Source organism: Triturus cristatus, chromosome 2_2, assembly GCF_964204655.1.
Source record: "Triturus cristatus chromosome 2_2, aTriCri1.1, whole genome shotgun sequence".
NCBI lineage: Eukaryota > Metazoa > Chordata > Amphibia > Caudata > Salamandridae > Triturus > Triturus cristatus.
In genome coordinates this window covers 1,200,050,378-1,200,074,509 of record NC_140582.1, presented here as the reverse complement: position 1 = coordinate 1,200,074,509, position 24,132 = coordinate 1,200,050,378, and the positions used below count along the sequence as shown (strand labels likewise).

At 48.8% G+C, this 24,132-nt stretch overlaps 1 non-coding gene across 1 annotated transcript; it reads right to left on the bottom strand.

The window, feature by feature from the left end:
- Positions 1–22,909: 22,909 nt before the first annotated feature.
- On the bottom strand, positions 22,910–23,036 carry LOC146863387 (U4atac minor spliceosomal RNA). Its single transcript, XR_014978703.1, has one exon. It is a non-coding gene; the product is annotated as a U4atac minor spliceosomal RNA (small nuclear RNA).
- Positions 23,037–24,132: the final 1,096 nt, after the last annotated feature.

Sequence of the window (24,132 nt, the reverse complement as noted above, 5' to 3'; positions counted from 1 at the left end):
GGATACAAGTTAAAAGTTGTGATATACCGTAGTGATATGCCTTGGAATAGATTGCTTTTTAGCTGATACTATATTCCTAAGACCTTTATGTGCAGGGAACAAAGGCCAACTACACACCACAGAGACACGTATATAACATATACGGGCACAGACCTCAATTGCGTATCACAACACCTCAAAATCCACAACTTACAACGAGGTGTCGATGAGCCACAGAAAATTAAAGCACCCTGGTCACTTCGGTGTCCAAATGTTCACAACTAAGGGGGATAGCCCTGCCCGGCCTCCTCCGGCCCCGGACGGCCACAGACGGTCCCGCCCTTGTCCCGGGCTTCTCCCGCCGCCGACCCGCGCGCGATCCCGCGACGCGGAGGGAGCCTCTGAATATGTAGCGCCTCCGGGCGCGTAGTCCTGCGGAAGTGGGCGGGGCAAAGGGAAATGCTGGGGCTTGTGGTTCAACCCTGCGGCAGCCTCAGGTGGCGCGAGGCGGCAGCGGCAGGGGAACCGGGCGTCCACACGGTGCAGAAGATGATTGCAAGTGCCCCAAGAGCCAGGTAGGTGCTGCGCTGAGACCACGCTTGCCTGCTTCTAGGCGTTGACCCCCTGCTCCACCGAGGGAGCCTCTGAATATGTAGCGCCTCCGGGCGCGTAGTCCTGCGGAAGTGGGCGGGGCAAAGGGGAATGCTGGGGCTTGTGGTTCAACCCTGCGGCAGCCTCAGGTGGCGCGAGGCGGCAGCGGCAGGGGAACCGGGCGTCCACACGGTGCAGAAGATGATTGCAAGTGCCCCAAGAGCCAGGTAGGTGCTGCGCTGAGACCACGCTTGCCTGCTTCTAGGCGTTGACCACCATGGGGTAAGTCTTTTGGTGGGCAGGGGGTTGTTTGAGTGGGCATGTCGGAGATGGGTGAGGGCGTTGCGTAGCGTGGGGAAGAGGGCGTCAAATGAGTCTAGATTGTCATTGTTTGCTTAGATCAGTACTGTACCGTTGCTGTAAATGGTCGCCGAAGTGTTGCCACTGCGTTTCGGACGGTTAGAGATTGATATTGTCAGTTTGCAGCTGAGAGGGGTGCTGGTTGTTTTGGATATGTGGAGGTGGGTTCTCAAAATGGTATTCCATTCCGCAGGGCTCAGGGTGTGGAAAATGAGATCCATTTTCTGCTGGCCTTTGGAGGAGCAGCTATAAATATCAGCGAATAGTGTTTCAGGGTGCTGTCTAATCAGCCTGTGTTTGAAATTTCTTTTCGCTTTGAGTGATAGATTGGGGGGAAAGATGATGGAGAAAGAGTTTGGGCCGTGGGGTATATGTAGTTCGTTGTAGGGGCATGGAGGGAGGTTGAGGTGACAGGAATCATTTTGTCCCCGTTAGCCGTGTAGTTTACCACCGGGTCGCTCCACAGTCTGTCGGTTTTAGAGAGTTGGACTGGGGGGCTTGGTTGAGTCTTGCTCTTCTCTTGGTAATCAAGCTAGTGATGATTGTTAGGCTTTTGCTTGATCCAGTGGGTGGGTGTTTTGAACGTTTACACTGTCGAGTGTAGGATTGGCCCTCAGGAGAGGTCGAGCTGAGTGTTGTCTTTGTGCTGCGGCGCCATTGCTGCCGTGAGGAGGTGTCAAGTGGGCCTTCTCCCGCCCTCCATTAGTGACCTGATGAGCCACTCGAAGGCCTCCGCTGCAATCTAAGTGTCAGGTATCAAAGTTTTCATGCCTGCAGTTACTCCTCAAGTTAGAGTTCAACAGATGGAACTGATCACAGTCCCGCTCATAATAGGAGAGTTTAAAGTGTCCAAGTACCGCTCCACGCACAGTTGTTAGGAAATTCGTGTTGGAGGTAAGTATGCTTCATGATCCCCCATCTTAGGGGGACTAGGTGGCAGGCCTCCAGGTTATCAGGATCTCAAGGGGCATATTTACAAGGAGGCGATAATAAATTATCGCCGCTTTAGCGGCCGTTTTCAGCCGTAAAGCAGCGATAATTTTATCGCCTAATTAGCAAGGTCACGCTAACGCGTGAAACCTTGCTTTAGCGTGGGGATTCCTAACGCCCAGCTTTGCATCTCTAATGAGATGCAAAGTGGGCGTTCCTGACCTGATATGACAGGAGAAATGTCGCTAAGCGACATTTCTCCTATCATCAAGCCCCATGCTATGAAGCATAGCGGCAGGAAAAGTAGCGATAACCCCTGTTATCCCTACTTTCCTTACGCCTGCTTCAGGACCGACTTAGCCATGATATCCTATGGAAGGTGGTTATCATGGCTAAGTTTGTGAGTCCCTATCAACAAGCTAATGTGAGATTATCGCTGGGTTTCCAGCGATAATCTCACGTTAGGCAGTTAGCGCTAGGATTTTTATCGCTTTTGAGATAAGCGTTGCTAATAGCACGCTATCTCAGCGATAAAAATCCACGCTAGCTGGCGATAATTATCCTAGCGCTAAGTGTGCTTAGCGATAATTATCGCCGGTTGTTGTTGATATGCCCCCAAGTACTCAGCAAAGTAGAGCACAGGTCGAGATAATAATCATAGATCCGCTCACCTTATAGTAGTGTGAAGTGATCAAGTATGACTTCACGAGCATTTGTTGGGGGAAAGCTCGTCGTGGGTAAACAAACTCGAGGAGCCACCACCTTAGGGTGAGGCATCCGGGTTGTTTGAGACTGCACGTTTTTATCCAAGTATAGCACTAAGTAGATGTGAACAAGGATGACACCATGGTATTGGGCTCAACTGATTAAGCCATATCAATTCATTGTTGAGGACAATACAACCGATTTGTAAGAAAACCTGGGAGCCACCATTTTGGGGTCAGGCATACAGGATAGTATGCCCCGTATATCCAAGTATAGCACTAATCCAAGCACTGAGTAGATGTGAGCAAGGATGACACCAAGGTTTAGGGCACTCTGTTACGTAGGCAAACAGTGAAGCCTTGTGTCTCCGGTGTCTTCGCTCAGCTGATGAAGCTGTACCTCTTTATTGTAGAGGACGTTACAGCCGTTGTGCCTGAAACCGGGCAGCCGCCATTTTGGAGTCAGGTACCCAGTATATTTTTTATCCCGTGCTTCGCAGCCACAGTGCACTCTATCAAGTAGGCATACAGTGGCTCCTTAAGATTTCGGGGCCCGATTCACAGAATTAACTTAAGACAAAATCCTAAACTTACTACTTTTGGTATTCATAGAATGCACTTACTACTTTTGGTATTCACAGAATGCACTTACTACTTTTGGTATTCACAGAATGGATTTACGACTACTAACTTTACGTCCGCATGCGGGCCGGAAATTCCGGCCCGGAGGCGGAGCTTCCGGCCCGGAGGTGGGGCTTCCGGGCTGGAGGCAGAGCTTCCGGGCCGGAGGTGGGGATTCCGGCCAGTGACAGAGATTTAGCCATGGCCAAAATCTCCACCTATGCGGCGATAAGAAAAGTAGTGCTAACCGCGCTTATCGCTACTTTTCTTACGCCGCTTTCAATCTGACTTAGTCATTATATCCAATGGAAGGTGGATATAATGGGTAAGTCTGCCCTGTCCTATCACCAACGTATCGCCAATCGTTGTGCGATCATTGTTGGATTTCCAGCGATAATCGCACAATATGTAGCTATCGCTGGTATTTCAATCGCTTTTGAGATAAGCATTGCTGATAGCGTGCTATTTCAGCGATAGAAACCAGCGATAGCCGGCGATAATTATCCTAGCGCTAAATGTGCTTAGCGATAAATATCGCCGGTTGTTGATGATATGCCCCTTTGAAACTCTGCCCGGGAAGGCTTGAGTTTTGCAGACTCGGCGTTTGGATAACGTTGTTTGTTTAAAATGGTATTTAAATGCTCTCGCTTCAAATCTTGAATTCAATCTTCCAATATGTAATTGTGCGCCTTTCTAAGTATTTAATGGTTCATTTTCCACGATGCATTTGTATCTCGTATGTGTGTCCCAGATCTATTTGTTTGAGGACTGTGGAGATGTCGCAAGGAACTGAGTGAAGGGTGCGAAGGAGTAATTCTAAGGGGCACCCGTCTGGTGATACCTGCCAGGCTCTGGAGAAGAATAGTGAACCTGGCCCACCAAGGTCACCAAGGGGTCGAGAAAACAAAAGATCAAAGGTATGGTTCCCGGGCGTGGATCACATGGTGGAAGAAAAGGTCCGTGGTTGCCACGCCTTCCTAATAATGGGGGCTGAACCGCCGGTGTCTCCTGTCATCACTGAGGGACCGAGCCACACGCCATGGGCCAATGTGAGCATGGATTTTGGAAACTTTAACTGAAGGGAGGCATACCGTGGTCATGGTGGACAGTCATTCAAAATTCCCAGTAGTAGAAGTGGTAACATCGACAGCGTTCGACAGCATGAAACCAGTGATGGAAAATCATTTGCACTCCTCAGGATGCCGGGGGAGATCCACACAGACAATGGACCGCCTTTTCAGGGACACCGCAACGGCCTCAAGCCAACGGGGATGTTGAGAGATTCATGAGGACTCTGAACAAAGCATTAAGGATTGGAGTGGACCAGGCAGAGGACCTGGAAGGATGCTTACATCGGTTCCTATGGGCCTATCGCCAGACTCCGCACTGCACCACCCGTTGCACCACCAGCGACCTACTCATGAAGCGTGCCGTTAGAGACGTGCTCCCTACCAGTGACAGATGGTCCCCAGCTGTTTTGGATCTGGTGCGAACCCAGGCTGAGTGACAACAGAACAATGACATGGCCAGTCAGCGAAGGAGAGCCAGACCATCGGAAATATGCAGGGGTGACTACGTGGTTGTCAAAGATAGACATCCTGGGTCCAAGTTTCGGACACCTTACGAGCGAAAACTGTGGGAAGGGGTCCAGATAAAAGGATCCATGGTCACTGCGAGAAGAGGCACTCACCAAATAGTGCAGAATGCTTCCTGGTTCAAGAAAGCCGGTGTACCAGCTGTGGTCACGGAGGAGCAGGAGGCCGGAATCTCGGATGGAGCTGGGCGTTAACCGCTAGAAGCAACGGAGGTTCCGGAGACACCACCCACGGTGAAATTTGAGGAAAACCCCAATGACCCAGGCCTGTGCGTACCCGAAGAAGACAGCACCAGAGCTGAGGAAACCTGCACTCCCAGAGGAGGTCAGCGGTACTGGCTGAGAGATAACCCAAAGCCCAGCACTCGACTCTGAGACTTTCTGTGTTAAACCTCCTCCCACGAACTGTGAGCCGCATCATTGAGCTTACTGAACTTTCTTCAAGGTTATTGTTAGACCTTGCACCTTGGCGTGGGTCTCCCTTCCATTTTTCGCTGTTGCCTTGTATGTTTTTGCGGGTGTTAGTTGCTCAGGGCACTGTGCCACTGCTGTCCAGTGCCACAGTGCAAGTGCTCCCAATTGTAAGTGAATGTATGATTTGTGATTCCATGATTGGTTGGTTTGGTTTACTTGTCAGACCCTAGTACAGTGCACCAGGAGTGCCCAGGGCTTGTAAATCCAAATGCTGCTGGTGGGCTTGCAGCACTGGTTGTGCCACCCACAGAAGCAGCCTGTAAAAATGTGTCTAAGGTCTGCCATTGCAGAGCCTGCATGCAGTCTGGTACTGTCATGCTGACTGGGCAAATGCACCCACATGCCAGCCCCTAAACCTTCCCATTTTCGTTTTTCAATATTGCAAGGCTACCTGTTCTCCATAGGCCAGAATGGGCAGATTGGTTATTACATTGTGTAATCTTAACTGACTCAGGGAACATGGTAGAAATTCGAATTTAGTATGCCTGAGCTCAGAATGATAAAATACATCTTTTAGTGAATTTGGTTTTAACATTCTGTGTTTGAAAATACCACTTTTAGAAAGTAGGTATTTTATTGTCTAACCATGCAAACCTGCCTCTGCTAGGCTGTGTATTCCCTGTCTGGAGTTTGAGTGACAGGGCTGGGGAATTCCAGGAGACAGGGTGAGGTGTCCCAGTGGTGAATAGAGAGATCTGCATTTAGATGGGTGGGAGGAGTTGCACCTGGGACCTGAATAGGGCTGTGCCTTCCCTCCACAATGCTGGCTCCACCTCCTGCCGTGCGTCTGATGTCTCTGCCCTGCACTCTGAAAGGGAAGAAGGAGTCAGGTAAACATAGTGCTTCAGGACAGACCAGAACCGGTTTGAACAAGGCACAGCCCTGACCTCAGAGGACAAAGGATTTTTGAGTATAAATATTGGGACCCTGATCCCAAGAATTTAGATCACTTTGGGAAACAAGAAGAAACTCTGATGAGGAGAGGAACCAAGAAGAAACTGAGGAGAGACTATCCCTGAAACTGGGGGAGTGGCCTGCAGGTGTTGCCTACTGCCAAAGAGAGGAGAAAGGAACTTTGGGGCATATTATCAAGGCAGGCGATAAAATTATTGCCGCTTTAGCAGCAGAAAACTACCGCTAAAACGGCGATAATGGGCTTGATAATATGCTCTATGGAATTCCAATTGAAGCCCATGTTAGATGTGAAGGACATCTAACATGGGCTTCAATTGGAATTCCATAGAGCATATTATCAAGCCCATTATCGCCGTTTTAAGCGGCAATAATTTTATAGCCTGACTTGATAATATACCCCTTTGTGTGTACTTTTGCTCAACTTGTGAAGGATCTCCAAGGGCTTGGAAAAGAGCTTTCCTCCTGCTGAAGTCTCAGGAACAACAGACTTCGCCCCCAGTTCCCCAGAGTTCTTTGGAAGTGCCTGCTGCTGTTGTTGGGCATTCTGAGGGACTGCGTGTCGCAAGGAGCTGGAAGCGCAACTCAAGAAGGAGAAGCGTGCCGCCGTCGGAGCTGTTGTCGTCGCATTGCGTAAAGTGTGTTGCCGCCGCAGCTGTCGCATCGAGCGTAAGCGTCTCACATCATCCAGGAAGTGTCTCGCAACGCCGAAGAAGCGTGTCGTCATCGCAGCCATCTTAGCTGACGCATTGCACCGCATCAAAAGAAGAGTCTCGCATCGAAGAAGAAGCGTGTCGCCATCGCAACTATCGTAGTTGTCTCATTGCACCGCATCAAGAAAAGCGCCTCGCATCCACGGAGAAGCGTGCCGCCGTCGGAGCTGTTGTCGTCGCATCGCGTAAATGGGTGTCGCCGCTGCAGCATCGTATCGATCGGAAGCGCCTCGCAACGTCGGAGAAGAGTGCCTCTGCCAAGGCTGCTGTCGTCGCATCGCATAAAGGGTGTCGCCGTTGCAGCTGACGCATCGAGTCGAGTCTTCTCGCAACATCGGAGAAGCGTATCGCATCTTTATTTCTTTGCAGCAAAATCTTCAACGCATCAACATCGTTGTAACACTTTCGTTGCCCTGCGTGTTGCATCTAAAAGGTACATTGACTGAAAGTGTCGCATTTAAGAACTAAAGAGAACTAAGCAAAATTCTATCATCTAAAGTAACAGTATTGTGTATTTTTGTCGTTTAATGGTCTTGTGGTAAATCTATATAAAGAATGCTTATTTTTGATATAAAACCTGTGTGGTGTCCATCTGTAGTGTTGTCACTTGGTTACTGTATGTGTTCACAAATGCTTTACACACTTCCGCTGAGATAAGCCTGTCTGCTCATGCCAAGCTACCAGGGGGGTGAGCAGGGGTTATTTTAGGAGTGTACCCCCTTACCCTGACTAGAGGCGAGGGTCCCTATTTGTCACAAGTGCATACCTGTGCCAACTAGAGACCCCCAAGTCTAACAGTTATTATGTTAGTTTGTTTTTTTATTTGTTATTTTAGTTTATTGTTTAAACATTCCTGGGTTAGATGGGATGTAGTGAGCCACCCGACCACCACACTACAATGTTGCACCGTCAACTCCCTGGGCTGGGCTCGGGCCGGGGAGTATAAATAAAGGGCGACGTCAGCGCTCATGGCTGACGGCGCGGACCAAGATACTGAGTGGTCTTGTGTCATTTACTGTGCCCAGCAAGTGTTAGGCCCTCCTTAGTCGTTAACCCCATTAGCTTATGGCTGACGGTGCGTAGTGTGTCATTTACTGTGCCCAGCAAGTGTTTAGGCCCTCCTTAGTCTTTACCCCCATTAGACGGTACCGTGACCGATTACTTGTTACCGGGGCCCTTGGTGTGCCCCATCACACCGTAAATTACAAGCATTAAAAATGAAATAGGTCTCGCCTTTCATTAAGTTAAAGCCATATGCGTTGCTATACAATACAATTAGCATAGCAAATGGCTTTAACTTAATCAAAGGCGAGACCTATTGCATTTTCAATGCTTGTTTTTTATTCCTATAGAAATGGAAGTCTCTCCAACACTTCCTCACATGTTCGAGGACAAGAGTTAAAATAGCAATTCACCTTATTTTCTTTCATGGGCATAGTATAATGGGTGAACTGCTGTTTCATTTACCACAAATAACAGTTTAAATGCTTGGGTCTCAGTGGCATTCTATAGCCGCAGGCAAGAAATAAGCAGACATGCTAATGTGAATCAACGGTGGTGCCACCCATAGACGATTATACATCTTTGAGTTTGCCAATAGTTGATTTCTTATTTATTTATTGGACCATAAACGGAGTTAAAAGTTTCAAAATTTGCATATTCCTAAAGCTATCGCAATAGCGGCGCATACATGTTGTTAAGATGTTAAGAAAGCTACACTCACTATATCTTCATAGAACAGAAGTGCAATCTCCCAAAACAACTATGGCTGCTAGAGTAGTGAGTGCATCGTTAATGACCAGTAAAGAATCCTCATTTTGTTACGGTGATCTGGGATGGTAATACTGATTGGAACGAAAGTCTCGCTTTCTGAACAGTATCACAGCAGAAAAGTGAGCTTACTGAATCGACAGTCTTGACCCCTCCCCATTGTAATGCAGCCCATCATGCATTGCGCCCCCTCCTCGTGTTGATTTGCATATTAACAGACAGAGAGAAAGGTTGAAACTCTGCCCGGGAAGGCTTGGGTTTTGCAGACTCGGCGTTTGGATAACGTTGTTTATTTTAAATGGTATTTAAATGCACTCGCTTCAAATCTTGAATTCAATCTTCCAATATGTAATTGTGCTTCTTTCTAAGTATTTAATGGTTCATTTTCCACGATGCATTTTTATCTCGTGTGTGTGTCCCAGATCAATTCGTTCGAAGGGTTACATTAAACAAACGCGGTACCGCAAAGGCAGCCGCGTATTTACTTTTGCATCCCGCTTTCATATTAAGTGAAAGCACAGATGCAAAAATAAACACGAGGCTTGTAATGTTGTATGATGCCAGGCAGTAAGTACTTTCCCCCACAGACTCTCTGGAGACGTTCTACTTGCAATTAGAACCTTTATTACTCTTTATAGGACACCTATGGAGAGAGCGCCGGGCAACACGCTCCGATCGCGTCTCTCGTTCGCGCCGCTCTGCTCGCGCATGCGCGGTAGCGTCCGACGTCCGCTACGCGCCTCTACGTCCCTCCGTAGTGCGCGCGTCCACTAGACCGCGACACTACATATCTCCCCCTTTTCACACCACTCACACAAAGTCCCCGACCCGGAGGTCAGTCCATTTCAAAGTCTCTGAACTTGGATGGTCTCACCACTGCTCTTCCCCCCCGGGTGTGTCTTACCGGAGTGGAATGTCCTTCTCGGCTTCCCTCTGTGACCAGGCCTCCGTCAGTACCTTTCGGAGTGCCCGGACTCTCTTTCTCTTTTACCTCGCCATCTTCTCTCGTGGTCTCCCCCAAGGGTCTTCTCCCTGAGTTGTCTCTCTCTCTCTCTTGCTCACCGCCCATGTCCTCTCCGGGGCCTCCTTCGGATGAGTCTGTGTCCTTTATCACCCCCTCTGCCGGGGTTTCCCCTTCCGTGCACTCTCGGGGCCACTGTAAGATCTTATTGCATTTGGCCATGCGCTCGTGTGACCACACGTTACCGTCACTGAGCAGTGCCGCCCGGTCATACACCTCTTCTACTCTGAGGGGTGGGGAGTATTTGCTTTCTCCTTTCCGCTTAAGGACAGCCAGCTTCACTCTGACCCACTCCCCTTTTTCCAACGCCGTATCTTTTGTCTTCTTGTGGCGGTTGTAGTGCTCCGTGTAGATGCGTTGTGCCTTCTGCAGGTTGTGCTGCACCACTGCTGGGGACCATTTGCTGGTGATGGTCTTCTCCTGCCATGCCACATTGTCTTTGGTAAAGGGTTGCCGCCCCCGTAAGATCTGGAAGGGACTGTACCCCGTTCCGGCGGGGGTGATGCGGTATGCCCATATCACTCTGAGCAACTCCTTTTCCCAGTCTTTACCTCTTGTGATGGCCGCCTGTATGGAGCCCATCAGCACCCTGTTAAACCTCTCTACTTGTCCATTGCTGGATGGGTGGTATATCGAGGTGTGTTTGAGTATTATGCCATTCCTGTTCACAAACGTGACCCACTTGTCGGAGATGAACTGGGGGCCATTGTCGCTGATAATGCTCCTGGGTATGCCTTCCCGAAGGAACATCGCCTTGAGGAAGCGTAGGATCTCGTCCGTGTCCATGACCTCGTTGATGTGCACTTCTGGCCATTTCGAGTATTTATCCACTAGTACACATAGATATTTGGGGATGCCTTGGTCGTCCAGTATTGGTCCCAGGATGTCTACTGCTACCTCTTCCCACGGGTTGCTGGGGTTAGTGAATTTCCCTAGGGGTGGTCTCATTGGTTTGAGAGTCTTGTCTGCCCCTTGGCATTGCGCGCAGTCCTTCACGTGCCTCTCAACATGCGTGTCCATTCCTGGCCACCAGTAAGTTTGTTTTGTTCTGGCCTTTGTCTTCACAATTCCCAGGTGGCCTTCGTGAAGTATGGCTAGCAGGGTAGGTACGATGTTCTCCGGCGGCACCACCCTGTCACCCCTGTAGACGAATACTCCATCGTTGCCCACCGACAGCTCTTCTCTGACTTCGTAAAACTGCCTGATTTTTGGGCCTTGTCTCCTCCTGTCCGGCCATCCCCGCACAATGCACGTCTTGATTTCTTCCATGTCGGCATCCACTTCATATGCGTCCTTCCAGTCCTGCCTACTGATGGCCTTTTCCGGATCGTCCGTCAGAGCCACCATCTCGTCGTCGTCTTCCCTGTCGTTGGAAGCGCTGTCCATCGCCGATGCCCTGCTGAGGTAGTCCGCTATTTTGTTCCTGGAGCCCGGGATGTACTCCACGTCGTACCTGTACTCCAGGAGTTTCAGTGTCATTTTCGCTATCCGGGGCGTGGCGCTGGCATGGCCATCTGATGTCAGTACTTTCACGAGAGGCTTGTGATCTGTCTTCACCTGGAATCTGGTCCCCCACAGGAACTGACGGTACTTCGCCATGGCCCACACTACCGCTAGCATCTCTTTCTCTATCACGCTGAACTTTTGTTCCGATGCTGTCAGCGTCCGGGACGCGAAGCTGATCGTCTCCGTTCCGCCTTCTGGTCTTTCCTGCATGAGCACGGCTCCCAGCCCCTTTTCACTCGCGTCCGTCATCAATATCGACCGCCCCTGGGGGTCGAATCCTTGCAGCGGGATCGCTCCGCCTATCTCCCGTTTCACTGTGTCGAACTCTTCTTGCGTCTCCTCCGTCCATCTGAACGCCGTCTTGTCCCTCGTGAGCTGCCTCATGTGGTGGGTTTTCGTGGCAAAGTGGTGGACGAATTTACTGTAGTACTCTGCCATCCCTAGAAACGACCGTACTTCCTCCTTGGATGTGGGTGGCGGTGCTTCGCAGATGGCTTTTACGTTCCCTCTCTTCGGCGTTATTCCTTGTGCCCCTATCTCATGCCCCAGGTAGGTGACCGATGTCCTCCCAAAATGGCACTTCTCCCACTCTGCTGTGAGGCCCTTCTCCTCCAGGATCTTCAGTACTGCCGACAGTTTCCTGTCGTGGTCCTCCTGCTCCGTCCCCATCACTAAGATGTCGTCCTGAAAGTATTGCACTCCCTCAATGTCCTTGAATAGGCGGGCCATCAGCTTCTGGAACACCGCCGCTGCCGAGGCGAGACCGAAGGGCATGCGGCAGAATTGGTAGCAGCCGAACGGCGTGATGAACGATGTCAACTTTTTGCTTGTCGGATGTAGTGCTACTTGATGGTACGCCGATTGCAAGTCTATGGTGGAGAACCATTTTACTCCTTTCGTGCGGGCCAACATTTCCTCAATGCGTGGCAAGGGGAACTTCTCCACCACTATGCACTTGTTCAACTCCCTGAGGTCCACACAGAGGCGCACTTTGCCTGACGGTTTCATGGCCACCACCAAGGGAGCCAACCACTCCGCGCTGTCAATGGGCTCAATGATTCCTCCTTCTTCCAGTCGGAGGAGCTCCTGTTGCACCGCTTCCCTAACGGCAATCGGGATGTTCCGTACCTTGTGCGCAACTGGCCGTGCGTTGTCTTTGAGAACGATTTTGTGGGAGAACTTCTCCAGCCTCCCTATCTTCCCGCCGAAGACCTTCGGGTGCCCGCTCCGCCATTTTCCTGCTGTCGACTCCTCTCCGTCCAGCGTCGCCAGCACTTGGGTGTCCCCTCCTGCGTTCAGCTGTATTCCCAACACTCCCTGGTCCATCCAGCCCAGGACTGACGGTCCTTTCTCCGCGACGTACAGCTTGCAGATCGCACTCCTCTCCTTGAACTGGAACTTCATTGTCTTGAACCCTACCATCGGGATTGGGTCCCCTGTGTAGGTGACTGGTCGAATGTCGGGGGGTTCTAGGTGTGCGCCCCACGTGGGTCTGAACTTCTCGCTCCATACTGAGCGTTGAATGATCGTGTAAGGAGATCCCACCCTCGTCGCCACTGTAATGTTGTATGATGCCAGGCAGTAAGTACTTTCCCCCACAGACTCTCTGGAGACGTTCTACTTGCAATTAGAACCTTTATTACTCTTTATAGGACACCTATGGAGAGAGCGCCGGGCAACACGCTCCGATCGCGTTTCTCGTTCGCGCCGCTCTGCTCGCGCATGCGCGGTAGCGTCCGACGTCCGCTACGCGCCTCTACGTCCCTCCGTAGTGCGCGCGTCCACTAGACTGCGACACTACAAGGCTGACTTTGCCAAAGCTGAGTGAGAAGAAAAAAGTGCGTGGGGACTAATGAAGGAGAGAGCGTCATGCCGCCGGTAAAAGGTCAAATCCCGGCAGGCAGTCTTCCAGTGCACATACGGTGGGGCAGATTTACAAGCCCTGTGTGCCACTTTTGCGCCGCCATTGCGTCACTTTTGTGACGCAGCGGCAGCGCAAATCTAGCGTCATGTTGCGACAGATTTACAACGTGACGCATCTAGGGAGATGCGTCACGTTGTAGAGCCCTGCGCCTCATTAAACCTGCGTCAGGTTTAATGTATGCAGGGTGGGCGTTACGTCGCAAAAAGCCTCGGAAAAGTGACGCAGTGAAATCTACAAGATTTCACGCAGTCACTTTTCCGACGCTGGTGCGTCAAATCCTTACGCCTGCTTCAAGCAGGCGTAAGGCCTGAGGCACCATGTTAGGGGTAGGCCAGGTTGGAACAGTGCTGGAGTTGCGTCGCGCTTGCGACACAACTTCAGCACTGCGCCAACCTTACGCCGGCAGATGCGTCACGCATCTGCTTGTCCTTGCGCCACGATGCACCGCATTGTAAATGCAGCGCATCTGTGGTGGCGCAAGGGCAAACTTGTGTGACTCATCTTCCCTGGCGCATCCCTGCTGATTTGCAGGGATGCGCCAGGGAACATAAATCTTCCCCATTGTGTTCAACCCCTTGGCACTTTCAGTAGGTGTTGATTCAAGTTTCATACATGAACGCTTTCCCTGAAAGGCCACCCTGGATTTACCTGCAGGTCAGTGCCTGTTGGACAGATATTTTAAGGCAATGATCTCACACAAGTAATACACAGAGGGCAGAGCATCAAGTTGTTGGCTGATACCATTCACTTGGATCTGGGTTGAAAAGCGTCCTTTAAACCCACTGGTCCTTCTCACTTGTATTGATGGCAAACAGATTGCATTTTACTGTATTTTTGTCGCTTTACTTACGGCCAACAGTGGGGTAAGATTCCAGGCATGTGGGAGCAAGGTCAAATAGAGATATCATTGAATATGGTAATAGCAACTATTTATTAAATTCAAAGGTAGGACTTATTCTATCTATTTTTATCATGCTAAAAACAGAAGTAAATATTGAATATATTTTTAGCAGTGCTTTAAATAGGTAGGTGCTGTCCGGTGCTCGGTACCTGCACTTCCTTATTTGAAAGGTACCTGCACTTCTCAGCACTGCTGCAATACCTTTAATGGGAGAGAAACGGCACTCCACAAGAGCAAACAGGTACTCTAAATAGTGAATATCTCCGCTTCTATAAGGGAAAGTCAAAAGTAACAAGAAGCCGTCTGCCCCATGGTATAATGAGAAGTTGAGGTCGATGAAGACTAACTGCAAACAAGCAGAAAGGAAATGGAGGAGGAAATATCAGGAGACAGACAAAGCAGCCTTGAAACAACTATTACATATCTATAAAGAAATGATGGGTAAGGCCAAAGCTAAATACCTTGAGGAAACTATCCTACAATCGCCCTATAAGTCCAAAACCTTACTTAGCTTTGTAAGAGATATGTCCAACCCAGACTGCGCAAAGATTAAGGGGCATATTTACAATAACTGGCGCATCCCTGCATATCAGCAGGGATGCGCCAGTTATTGTGCGCACCATGGATGCACCGCATTTACAATGCGGCGCACCATGGGGCAAAAAACGGCACAGATGCGTGACGCATCTGTGCCGTAAAAGTGGCGCATTGCTGGAGTTGCGTCGCAAGCGCGACGCAGCTCCAGCAATGGTCTGGGGGGTCCTATCTTGTTAATGCTGCGTCAATCCTTACGCCTGCTTCAGGCAGGTGCAGGGTTTTGACGCAGCATGGGCCTAAAAGTGACTGAGTGAAATTTTGTAGATTCCACTTTTAGGAGGCGTTCCTGCGCCGGAATGCCCCCCCCTGCGCAGGAACGTCTACATGTGGCGCAGGGCTTTACAACGCAATGCATCTCCCAGATGCGTCACCTTGAAAGTACCCCGCACCATGGCGCAGGATTTGCGCCGCCGCTGCGTCACAAAAGTGCTGCAACGGCGGCATAAATGAGGCGCAAGGGGCTTGTAAATCTGCCCCTAAGATTCCAGCATCACAAGAACTTTGCGATGATCTCGCGGTTTTCGTTGAGGAAAAAAATAATAAAATTCTAACTGGGCTTAACTCTTCCAGGGACGTTGAGTTGGATAGAGAAGCTGATATGCATTTATCACTGCGTAGCAGAACTCCTTATGTAGCATCCTACAGGGAACCTACGTTGCCTCTGGAACTTTTCCAGGCCCCTTCACAAGAAGAGTTGAATATAATTGCAGCTGGCATCTCCTCAGGCTCTCCCTTGGACCCGCTCCCACATAAGATGTGGAAAGTCTTTGGTTCTGAGCTTTTTCATATGTTTACCAAATCTGCCTCCAGTATCTAACCAATAGCACAGTGCCTAACTGCTGCAAAAAGGCAGTTGTTTCTCCCTATTAAAGAAAGTCATGCTGGATCCCCAGTGCCCCTATAACTATAGACCCATTTCCCTGTTACCCTACCCGATTAAGGGGCATATTATCAAGACAGGCGATAAAATGATCGCCGCTTTAGCGGCAGAAAACTGCCGCTAAAACTGCGATAATGGGCATGATAATATGCTCTATGGAATTACAATTGAAGCCCATGTTAGATGTCCTTCAAATCTAACCTGAGCTTCAATTGGAATTCCATGGAGCATATTATCAAGCCCATTATCGCCGTTTTAGAGGCAGTTTTCTGCCGCTAAAGCGGCGATAATTTTATCGCCTGTCTTGATAATATGCACCTCAGATTTTAGAAAGGGTAGTGAGTAAATCTCTTTCAAAATTTGCGGAAGAAAACAATCTTCTGGATGAAGTTGAATTTGGGTTTCGGCCAGGACATGGCACTGAAACTGCTCTGGTGACAGTCCTGGATGGCCTAAGAATGCGGGCTGACAGTGGTCAAACAGCCATTCTAGTGCTGTTGGACACGGTCAACCATAAGATCCTGATCAGGAGACTTGAGGAGATTGGCATTGTGGGCAAGGCACTGGACTGGCTGCAGTCCTATCTTCTAAACAGACAGCAGGCAGTGACCTTGACGCCATTTCTCTCTCAGAATAGCCCGTAGAACAAGGGGTTCCACAGGGCTCGCCGATCAGTCCAATCCTTTTTAATGTCTACCTGTGCCCACTCATCTCCCTTATAAAATCTTTTGGCATTGATGTTATTGACTATGCAGACGACACCCAACTTGTTTTCTCCTTCGAGGGCAACAATGCAGTTACCCTGGAGAAAATCCATAGCTGTATGCGAGAAACAGCAGGCTGGCTCAGCGATAACTCATTACAATTTAATGGGGATAAGACGGAAGTACTCTGCTGTGCTGCAAGTAAAGTCCATCGCCCCCTACCAGCAGATTTCTGGCCAGTCTCTGCTAATAATCCTCCGTTGCCTATTAAGACTGCTCTTAATTTAGGAGTACTACTAGATAGTAATCTACAATTGGACTCTCAAGTAAACAAAACCGTGAGCACTTGTTTATCTTTGCTCCGAGCACTTCGTAAAATACTTCGGGGCATATCAGCAAGAGCCGTCGATAATTATCGCTCAGCGCTCTTAGCGTGAGGATAATTATCGCCGGCCAAGTCTGAATTTTATCGCGGAGATAGCGTGCTATTAGCAACGCTTATCTCCAAAGTGTTAAAATTCAGAGCTCAAGCTGACAAATGTGCGATTATCGCTGGAAATCCAGCGATAATCACACAACTTTTGGCAATAGCTTGCTGATAGGGCCTCACATACTTAGCCATGATATCCACCTTCCATAGGATATCATGGCTAAATCAGTTTCAAAGCAGGCATAAGGAAAGCTTTTCTTGTCGCTATGCTGCTTTGAGAGAGGCTTGATAATAGTAGAAATGACGCTTAGCGACATTTCTCCCGTTATCCTGGGGAGGAACGTCCACTTTGCATCTCATTAGAGATGCAAAGATGGGCGTTAAGGGAAACGGCGATAAGGCAAGGTTTCACGCGATAGCGTGACCTTGCTGATAAGGCGATCAAATTATCGCAGCTTTTCGTCCGAAAACGGTCGCAAAAGCGGCGATAATTTTTTATCGCCTGCTTGCTGATATGCCCCATCCTTTTCTACCTGCTCCAGCTAGACCTCAAGTGGTAAGGAGCATTATTTTGAGCAGATTAGATTACTGCAATGTCCTGCTCCTAGGAGCACCAGCCTCTTTGTTAAAAAGATTGCAAAGGATACAGATTATTGCAGCTAAGCTTGCGTTAAACAGACAACGTAGAGCATCAGCCTCGCTTGCCCTAAAAGATCTTCATTGGCTGCCCATTGCGCAGAGAGTCGAGTTTAAGGTACTCTGTATCGTTTATAAGGCAGCACATAAAATGGGGCCAAAGCTTTTACAGAGGAAATTCCCATGGTATTCTCTAGCTAGAAGCCTGCATTCCTCTTCAACCAGCCTGATATGCAGTCCCCATGTTAATAAAGTCCGACTGGGTGGCAGATCATTTAGTTTTGTAGCTTCCCGACTTTGGAATACACTGCCCATTGAGCTTAGACAACTGAACACTCTGTCACGCTTCGGGAAGGAACTGAAAACTAGACTATTTCCTAGAGATTAATTCTCCAGCCCTCTTTTTCAAGTTCAGCTACACACAGTGTTTTTTGGTAATCTCAGCGCCAGGATACCCGTTGGGTGGCAGCCGCGCTATATAAGTGTCCCTTACATTACATTACATAAAGCGCTGGTTTATAACATAAAAAGCTGAATGGTGGTACTCTTACTAAAGAGGGTAGATTAAAATTAGTAACAGATTGTATATGGCTCGACACACATTTTCCATCTATGACTTAAAAATGTTGTCATGTATTGTTCGGTCCCCCCCCCCCCACACATACAACAAGCATTTGCAATGCAAAAGGTCTCGCATTTACGCAAGTTTAAGCTATTGGCATTGTAAATGAAAATGCCTTTTTTAAAACATAAATAAAAGGCATTGTCATCTACAATGCCAATAGCTTAAACTCGCGTAAATGCGAGACCTATTGCATTGCAAATGCTTGTTTTAAAAGGCCTCAATATTTGAAAATGACATCCTCCCACTTGCAAACAGGAACTTAGTTTCCATATATTTAGCCCCCCCGTTCAAAGAACTTGTTTGCTCGCACAAGGGAAAATGCCAAATCGGTGGTGGAATGTAACAAACACGTAAAACATGTGTAACATAAATGCATCTTCTGTTCATGTGAGTTACGGCCTACATCTTCTTCATTGGCTTTTGGCTAGATGTGCGCTATAGAAATACTACATACATACAAACATACATACCTACATACATAGACAGACATACCTACATACATACATGACGAGGGATTAGACAATAGGTAACTTGCTCTTGGAGGTGTGAGGATAACATTGAAGTTGATTAATAGGTTGTTGAAAATGCTCAAGGAGCAAGTGATGTCATAAAAACAGTAGCATAGAGGAGAAGTCGATGTAGGAGGTGTAAAGGTCCTTAAAGGTTTGGAAGGGCCTAATGTCTGTGTAGGATGAAACTGCGCAGTATTTTCAAGGGATTCAGAATCTTAATGTATGAGATGTATAACGCTAGGTTAAAAAGCCATGAACCCCAGGGCATTGGGCCAGTTGGCAGCTTTGGCTCAGAGTCCCCCCGCTTTAAGGATGCACCTGTGTTCGGTGCACACCTCCCCTGCATAAATGGTGTGCATGCCTCGAGTGCATGAAGATGGAAACTCTACCATCTCATGATGTCTTTAAAGCAATGCCTCAGTGTGTCTTGCAAACCAGGAGGGAGCCGCTACCTTTAGATGCAAAGGCCTATGACGAAGAATCCTCATCTGCGCTTTCAATGCTACTGTGGTGCGTTCTGCTGAACTCGCATTTCTTTACCGCTGAGCCTCGTCCAGTATGCTACTATGTGGCTCTTGGGCCTCAATTCCGCCATCCGTCCTCAGTAATGAGGCAGCAGAGGACTCCTCGGTCAGTGCAGGTCTGATCTGCCTCGAGAAGGGCATCTCTGCGTCAACCACTGACATTTCCTGAACATCAGATCTACTGAAGCCGCTGCTGATGCACGGCCCTTCGAAGGGGGCTCTGACCTTCAGCATGTGGGAGGGCTAAATACTACCGCTACTGCCGGATGTCTGTGGAGGTCTTGGATAGCCTGACAGGAGTCAGCCCTACTGGCCTCTGCTGACCATTTAGAGCAGTGAGAGTCCGACGTATCGCTCGAGATGGGAGTGTACAGGGAGGGGTACAGAGCAAGAGAGCTACACAGCCCCCAGAGAGCTGGTCTGAGAAAGAGCGAGGATTAAAACTCGAACCAGTGCGAGAGGGAATACAGGGAGGAACGGGGAGTTGGAAATAAAGGAAGGACTAAAAAGAGCAACGGATAAGATAGAAATGAAAGATGTGCGAAGGAAAACAAGAGAGGCCATCATAATAGTGTTAGTAGTCACAGAATGGATAGAACGTAATAGGAACACAAAAACAAGGTGATAGCGTTCCCAAACAATGGGAAACCAAAAACAAATATTAAACAAGCGTTGGCCGCGCGCGAGCGGCCGGAGACGCAAAATGTGGTGGGGGAGGGGGAGAAGCGGGAGTTGTGTGTGCGCTCATGAGTTTTCAAAGTGCTGCTGGCGGCCGGCTGCGCGCGTGCACGATCGCATGAACGCAAGCGTTAGGCCAGCCAGCAGCACTTTGAAAATCCCACATACAAAATGTCTCTTCGAGCCAGCGCAAGCGCTGGGGCTCAGCGAGACCTAAAAAGCAAGGCTCGGGGTGCCACTATCCCTAACATGCTGTGTCAATCCTTACGCCTGCTTCAAGCAGGCGCAGGGTTTTGACGCAGCATGGCCGTAAAAGTGACTGAGTGAAATCTTGTAGATTTCACGCAGCCACTTTTCGGAGGCATTCCTACGCCGGAACGCCCCCCCCCCCCCCCCCCCCTGTGCAGGAATGCCCACGTGTGGTGCAGGGCTTTACAACGTGACGCATCTCCCTAGATGCGTCACGTTGTAAAAAGCCTGCAGCATGGCGCTGGCTCTGCGCCGCCGCTGCATCAAAAAAGTGACGCCACGGCGGCGCAAATCTGGCATAAGGGGCTTGTAAATTTGCCCCTGAGTATCTCCGCTTCTATAATTCTATATAAAGCGCTGGTTTATAACATGAAAATCTGAATGGTGGTACTCTTACTAAAGAGGGTAGATTAAAATTAAGAACAGATTGTATATGACTCGACACACATTTCCCGTCTATCATTAAAAAATGTCGTAATGTATTGTTCTCTCCCGTCCCCCAACACATACAAAAAGCGCTGCAGAATACAGGATTGCTATTGCTATTTCTACTCCTCTCTGTCCCGATTACAACAGACATATCTTGCCATTATGTCTACGAACCTACGAAAAGCTGAACCACACGTTTGCCCCCTCAGTGTACAGAGAATCAAGAAGCAGGGCTGATATCTGTGACTTTCACTGCAGTGCAGGAGCTTGTGGCTGAATCATTGGCAAGGTCTTAGTGTATGTGATTGGCTTCCTTTGTTTCTCCTGCCCTGTTGTGCGTCATGGGAGGAATCGGGGATTGGTCAACTAACATTAAAAATCACCCGGGGTTCCTGGACCTGCGTTCCTTTGAATGTTGCTGCGCTTAGGTGACACCCAAGCAAAGACTCCCACTGCTAGTCTCAATGACCAGGACGGACAGACGTCACTCTAAGCAGCCACAGGAGTAGGGAGGAACCGAGTCCTAGTGTCGCGCTCTCAAGTACGCACACTTTGTCACGCCTCTCCTGTTTGGGTGGGCGTGTGACAGCATTTCACGCATGCGCACCAACCGGCATGCATTTATTTTTTTATCCTATAGAAATGGAAGGCTCTCAAACACTTCCTAAGATGTTCGAGGACAAGAGTTAAATTAGTAATTCATCTTATTCTGTTTCGTGGGCATAGTGTAATGGGTGAACTGCTGTTTCATTTACCTCAACTGACAGTTTAAATGCTAGGGTCTCAATGGCATTCTTTAACCGCTGGCGAGAACTGAGCAGACATGCTCATCTGAGTCAACGGTGCTACCAGCTACACGCGATTATACATTTTTAGGTCTCGCCTGACCAGCGCTTTAGCGCTGCTCTGGCGAGACTTATAGTAAGCGCGTTTTGGAAGTGCAAACAGTGGCTTTGCAGGCCTCCAACTACAGTGCATGTGACCCGTCCGGGCGCGCGCACCATTTGGAGTCCTGCAACCACTTGTTTGCTTTCACTTTAGCCGTGATTCATCGCACCATTTGGCAGCCTGCGTGCCCGCCCCCACTCCCCCTCCCACTCCGTCAGCTTCAGTGTGCGTTTGTTTATACGCGTTAACAGTTGCTTGTGAGTCTTTGATCCGTCCCAGGGTGACAGCCGGCACAGCCGGGCGGCCTCCTTCATCGGGATCATCACACGTCCTTGAGCACTGGGGTCTACGAGCCTTTCACTCTCTTGCTGCGTCGTTCGCTTTAATATGGACCTTTCTCTTGGAGCGCAGACTGTCCCGGCTGTCAGTGTGAGACCCCACGTGCGGTAGACTTTCTCCTGAGTTGGCCATGAGCTGGCTTTGATTCAGGTAACGCTGGCTGCACCTTGGGTCAGTGTTGTGACCCTCCTTCCGTAGGTTCAAAGCATCTGAACTAAAGGGAGCAGTTCGAGGTCCGTTGTGTTACACCTCATCACTCACTAAAAGGAGTGAGGGGCGCAGCCTTTCATCTAAACTGCACCGTGGCCTGCATTGTATGCTCTGGGGTCGCTGCTCACATCTGTATCACGTGTTCCCTCCCGGCCTCCTTTACTGAGTGTCTGGAAACTAAAGTAACATTGGTTAATGTGTTCTGTACACACTCGGGGATGGGAGTGCTGGAAAGTTGCAGACTAAGCAATGAAGGGAGTGTTTTTAGGTTTACTTTATTTCAGTGCGACGCACATCCCTCCCTCCCCGTCGTTTACTCTTTATCCCCCCTGCGGTGCGTGTCGTGAGGCTGCCGATGCTGCCTTGTTTCATGTGTTTTCATTCCTGGTGAAGCCACTCCCAGGTCCGCGCTGCCTCCGCATTTACCCCACCTCCTCCCTCACAGATGCCAAGTCTCCAGGGGGAGGAGGGGAAACGAAAAAGGCAAACAAGCGCTGCAGCTGCCCTTTGTGCCTCCCTCCCAGTCAGGCGCTATCCTCCAACCATGGTGTAAATACCCCGATGCCACGGCTCAGCCCGTCCTTTGGCGCCGCTTGTTGAACACTTGACAGAAATACACGAGTCCGTTTTTTGTCTGGGTGGAGCACTTTAGCGTGTACAAAACAGAAGGTTAAAACTATTTCCTTGTTTTATTTCGTGCATGGGTTGTTGTGCTTGGGTTGCTGAAGGGGACAGTCTCTCTTGAGCGTCAAGTTTGCAGACGCAGATTTATTCTCATTTGTAACTCTTAGGGTGAAAGCACAACGTGTCATGCAAGGTGGAAGGGCAGCCAAGAACGTGGGGCTGCATTTCTATAAAAAAAAAAGTAAATACATAAAAAAAAAGCAGGCAGTTGCCGCATTTCTTTCCCATTTGTATACTTTTGTAGCAATATCGGCATGCCAGGCTTTAGCTTGTCCTTTTCTGGTTCCCACATCTTACAGCTCTACTGTGCGTCTCCTCCATTAAAGTGACGTGCCTGGCTGCGTTTTAGGCTTTTTTTTCTCCTTTTTAGGTCAACACATAAATAAATGGCTTTGTGATTTACAATGCCAATAGCTGAAACTCTAATAAATGCGAGACCTATTGCATTGCAAATGCTTGTTGAGCTTGACGATGATAATAGTTAATTTCTTATTTGTTGTTGGACAACAATAAGTAAAACTAAGAGTTCCAAAAATTGAATCTTTTTAAAGCTGACGCAATAATGGCGCATACATGTTGTTAAGGTGTTAACAATGCTGCCCTCACTACAGGTTCATTGAACAGCAACACAACCCCCAAAATAAAGATGGTTGTTGAAGTAGTGCTAGCGCATCGCTGAGAACCAGTAAAGGCCTTCATTTTGTTACGGTGATCTGGAATTTTAATACAGATTGGAACGAAAGTCTCGCTTTCTGAGCAGTATTACAGCTGGAAGGTGAGCTTACTGAATCAACAGTCTTGTCCCCTCCCCATTGTAATGCAGCCCACCACGCATTGCGCCCCCTTCTCGTTTTGATTTGCATATTAACAGACAGAGAGAAAGGTTGAAACTCTGCGGGGAAGGCTTGAGTTTTTCAGACTCGGCGTTTGGATAACGTTGTTTATTTAAAATAGTATTTAAATGCACTTGCTTCAAATCTTGAATTCAATCTTCCAATATGTTATTGTGCGTGTTTCTAAGTATTTAATGGTTCATTTTCCATGATGCATCTCGTGTATGTGTCCCAGATCTATTCGTTCGAAGGGTTACATTAAACAAGCGCGGTACCGCAAAGGCAGCAGCGTGTTTACTTTTGCATCCCGCTTTCTCTTTAAGTGAAAGCGCGATGCAAAAATAAACACGAGGCTGACTTTTCCAAAGCTGAGTGAGAAGAAAAAAAGTGCGTGGGGACTAATGAAGGAGAGAGTGTCACGCCGCCGGTAAAAGATCGAATCCCGGTGGGCGGTCTTCCAGTGCACATGCATTGTGTTCAATCCCTTGGCGCTTTCAGTAGCTGTTGATTCAAGTTTCATACCTGAACGCTTTCCCTGAAAGGCCACGCTGGATTTACCTGCAGGTCAGTGCCTGTTGGACAGATATTTTAAGGCAATGTTCTCACACAAGTAATACGCAGAGGGCAGAGCATCAAGTTGTTGGCTGATACCATTCACTTGGATCTGGGTTGAAAAGGGCCCTTTAAACCCACTGGTCCTTCTCACTTGTATTGATGGCAAACAGATTGCATTTTACTGTATTTTTGTCGCTTTACTTATTGCCAACAGTGGGGTAAGAATCCAGGCTTTTGGGAGCAAGGTCAAATAGAGATATCAGTGAATATGGTAATAGCAACTATTTATTGAATTCAAAGGTAGGACTTATTCTATCTATTTTTATCATGCTAAAAAGAGAAGTAAATATTGAAGACAT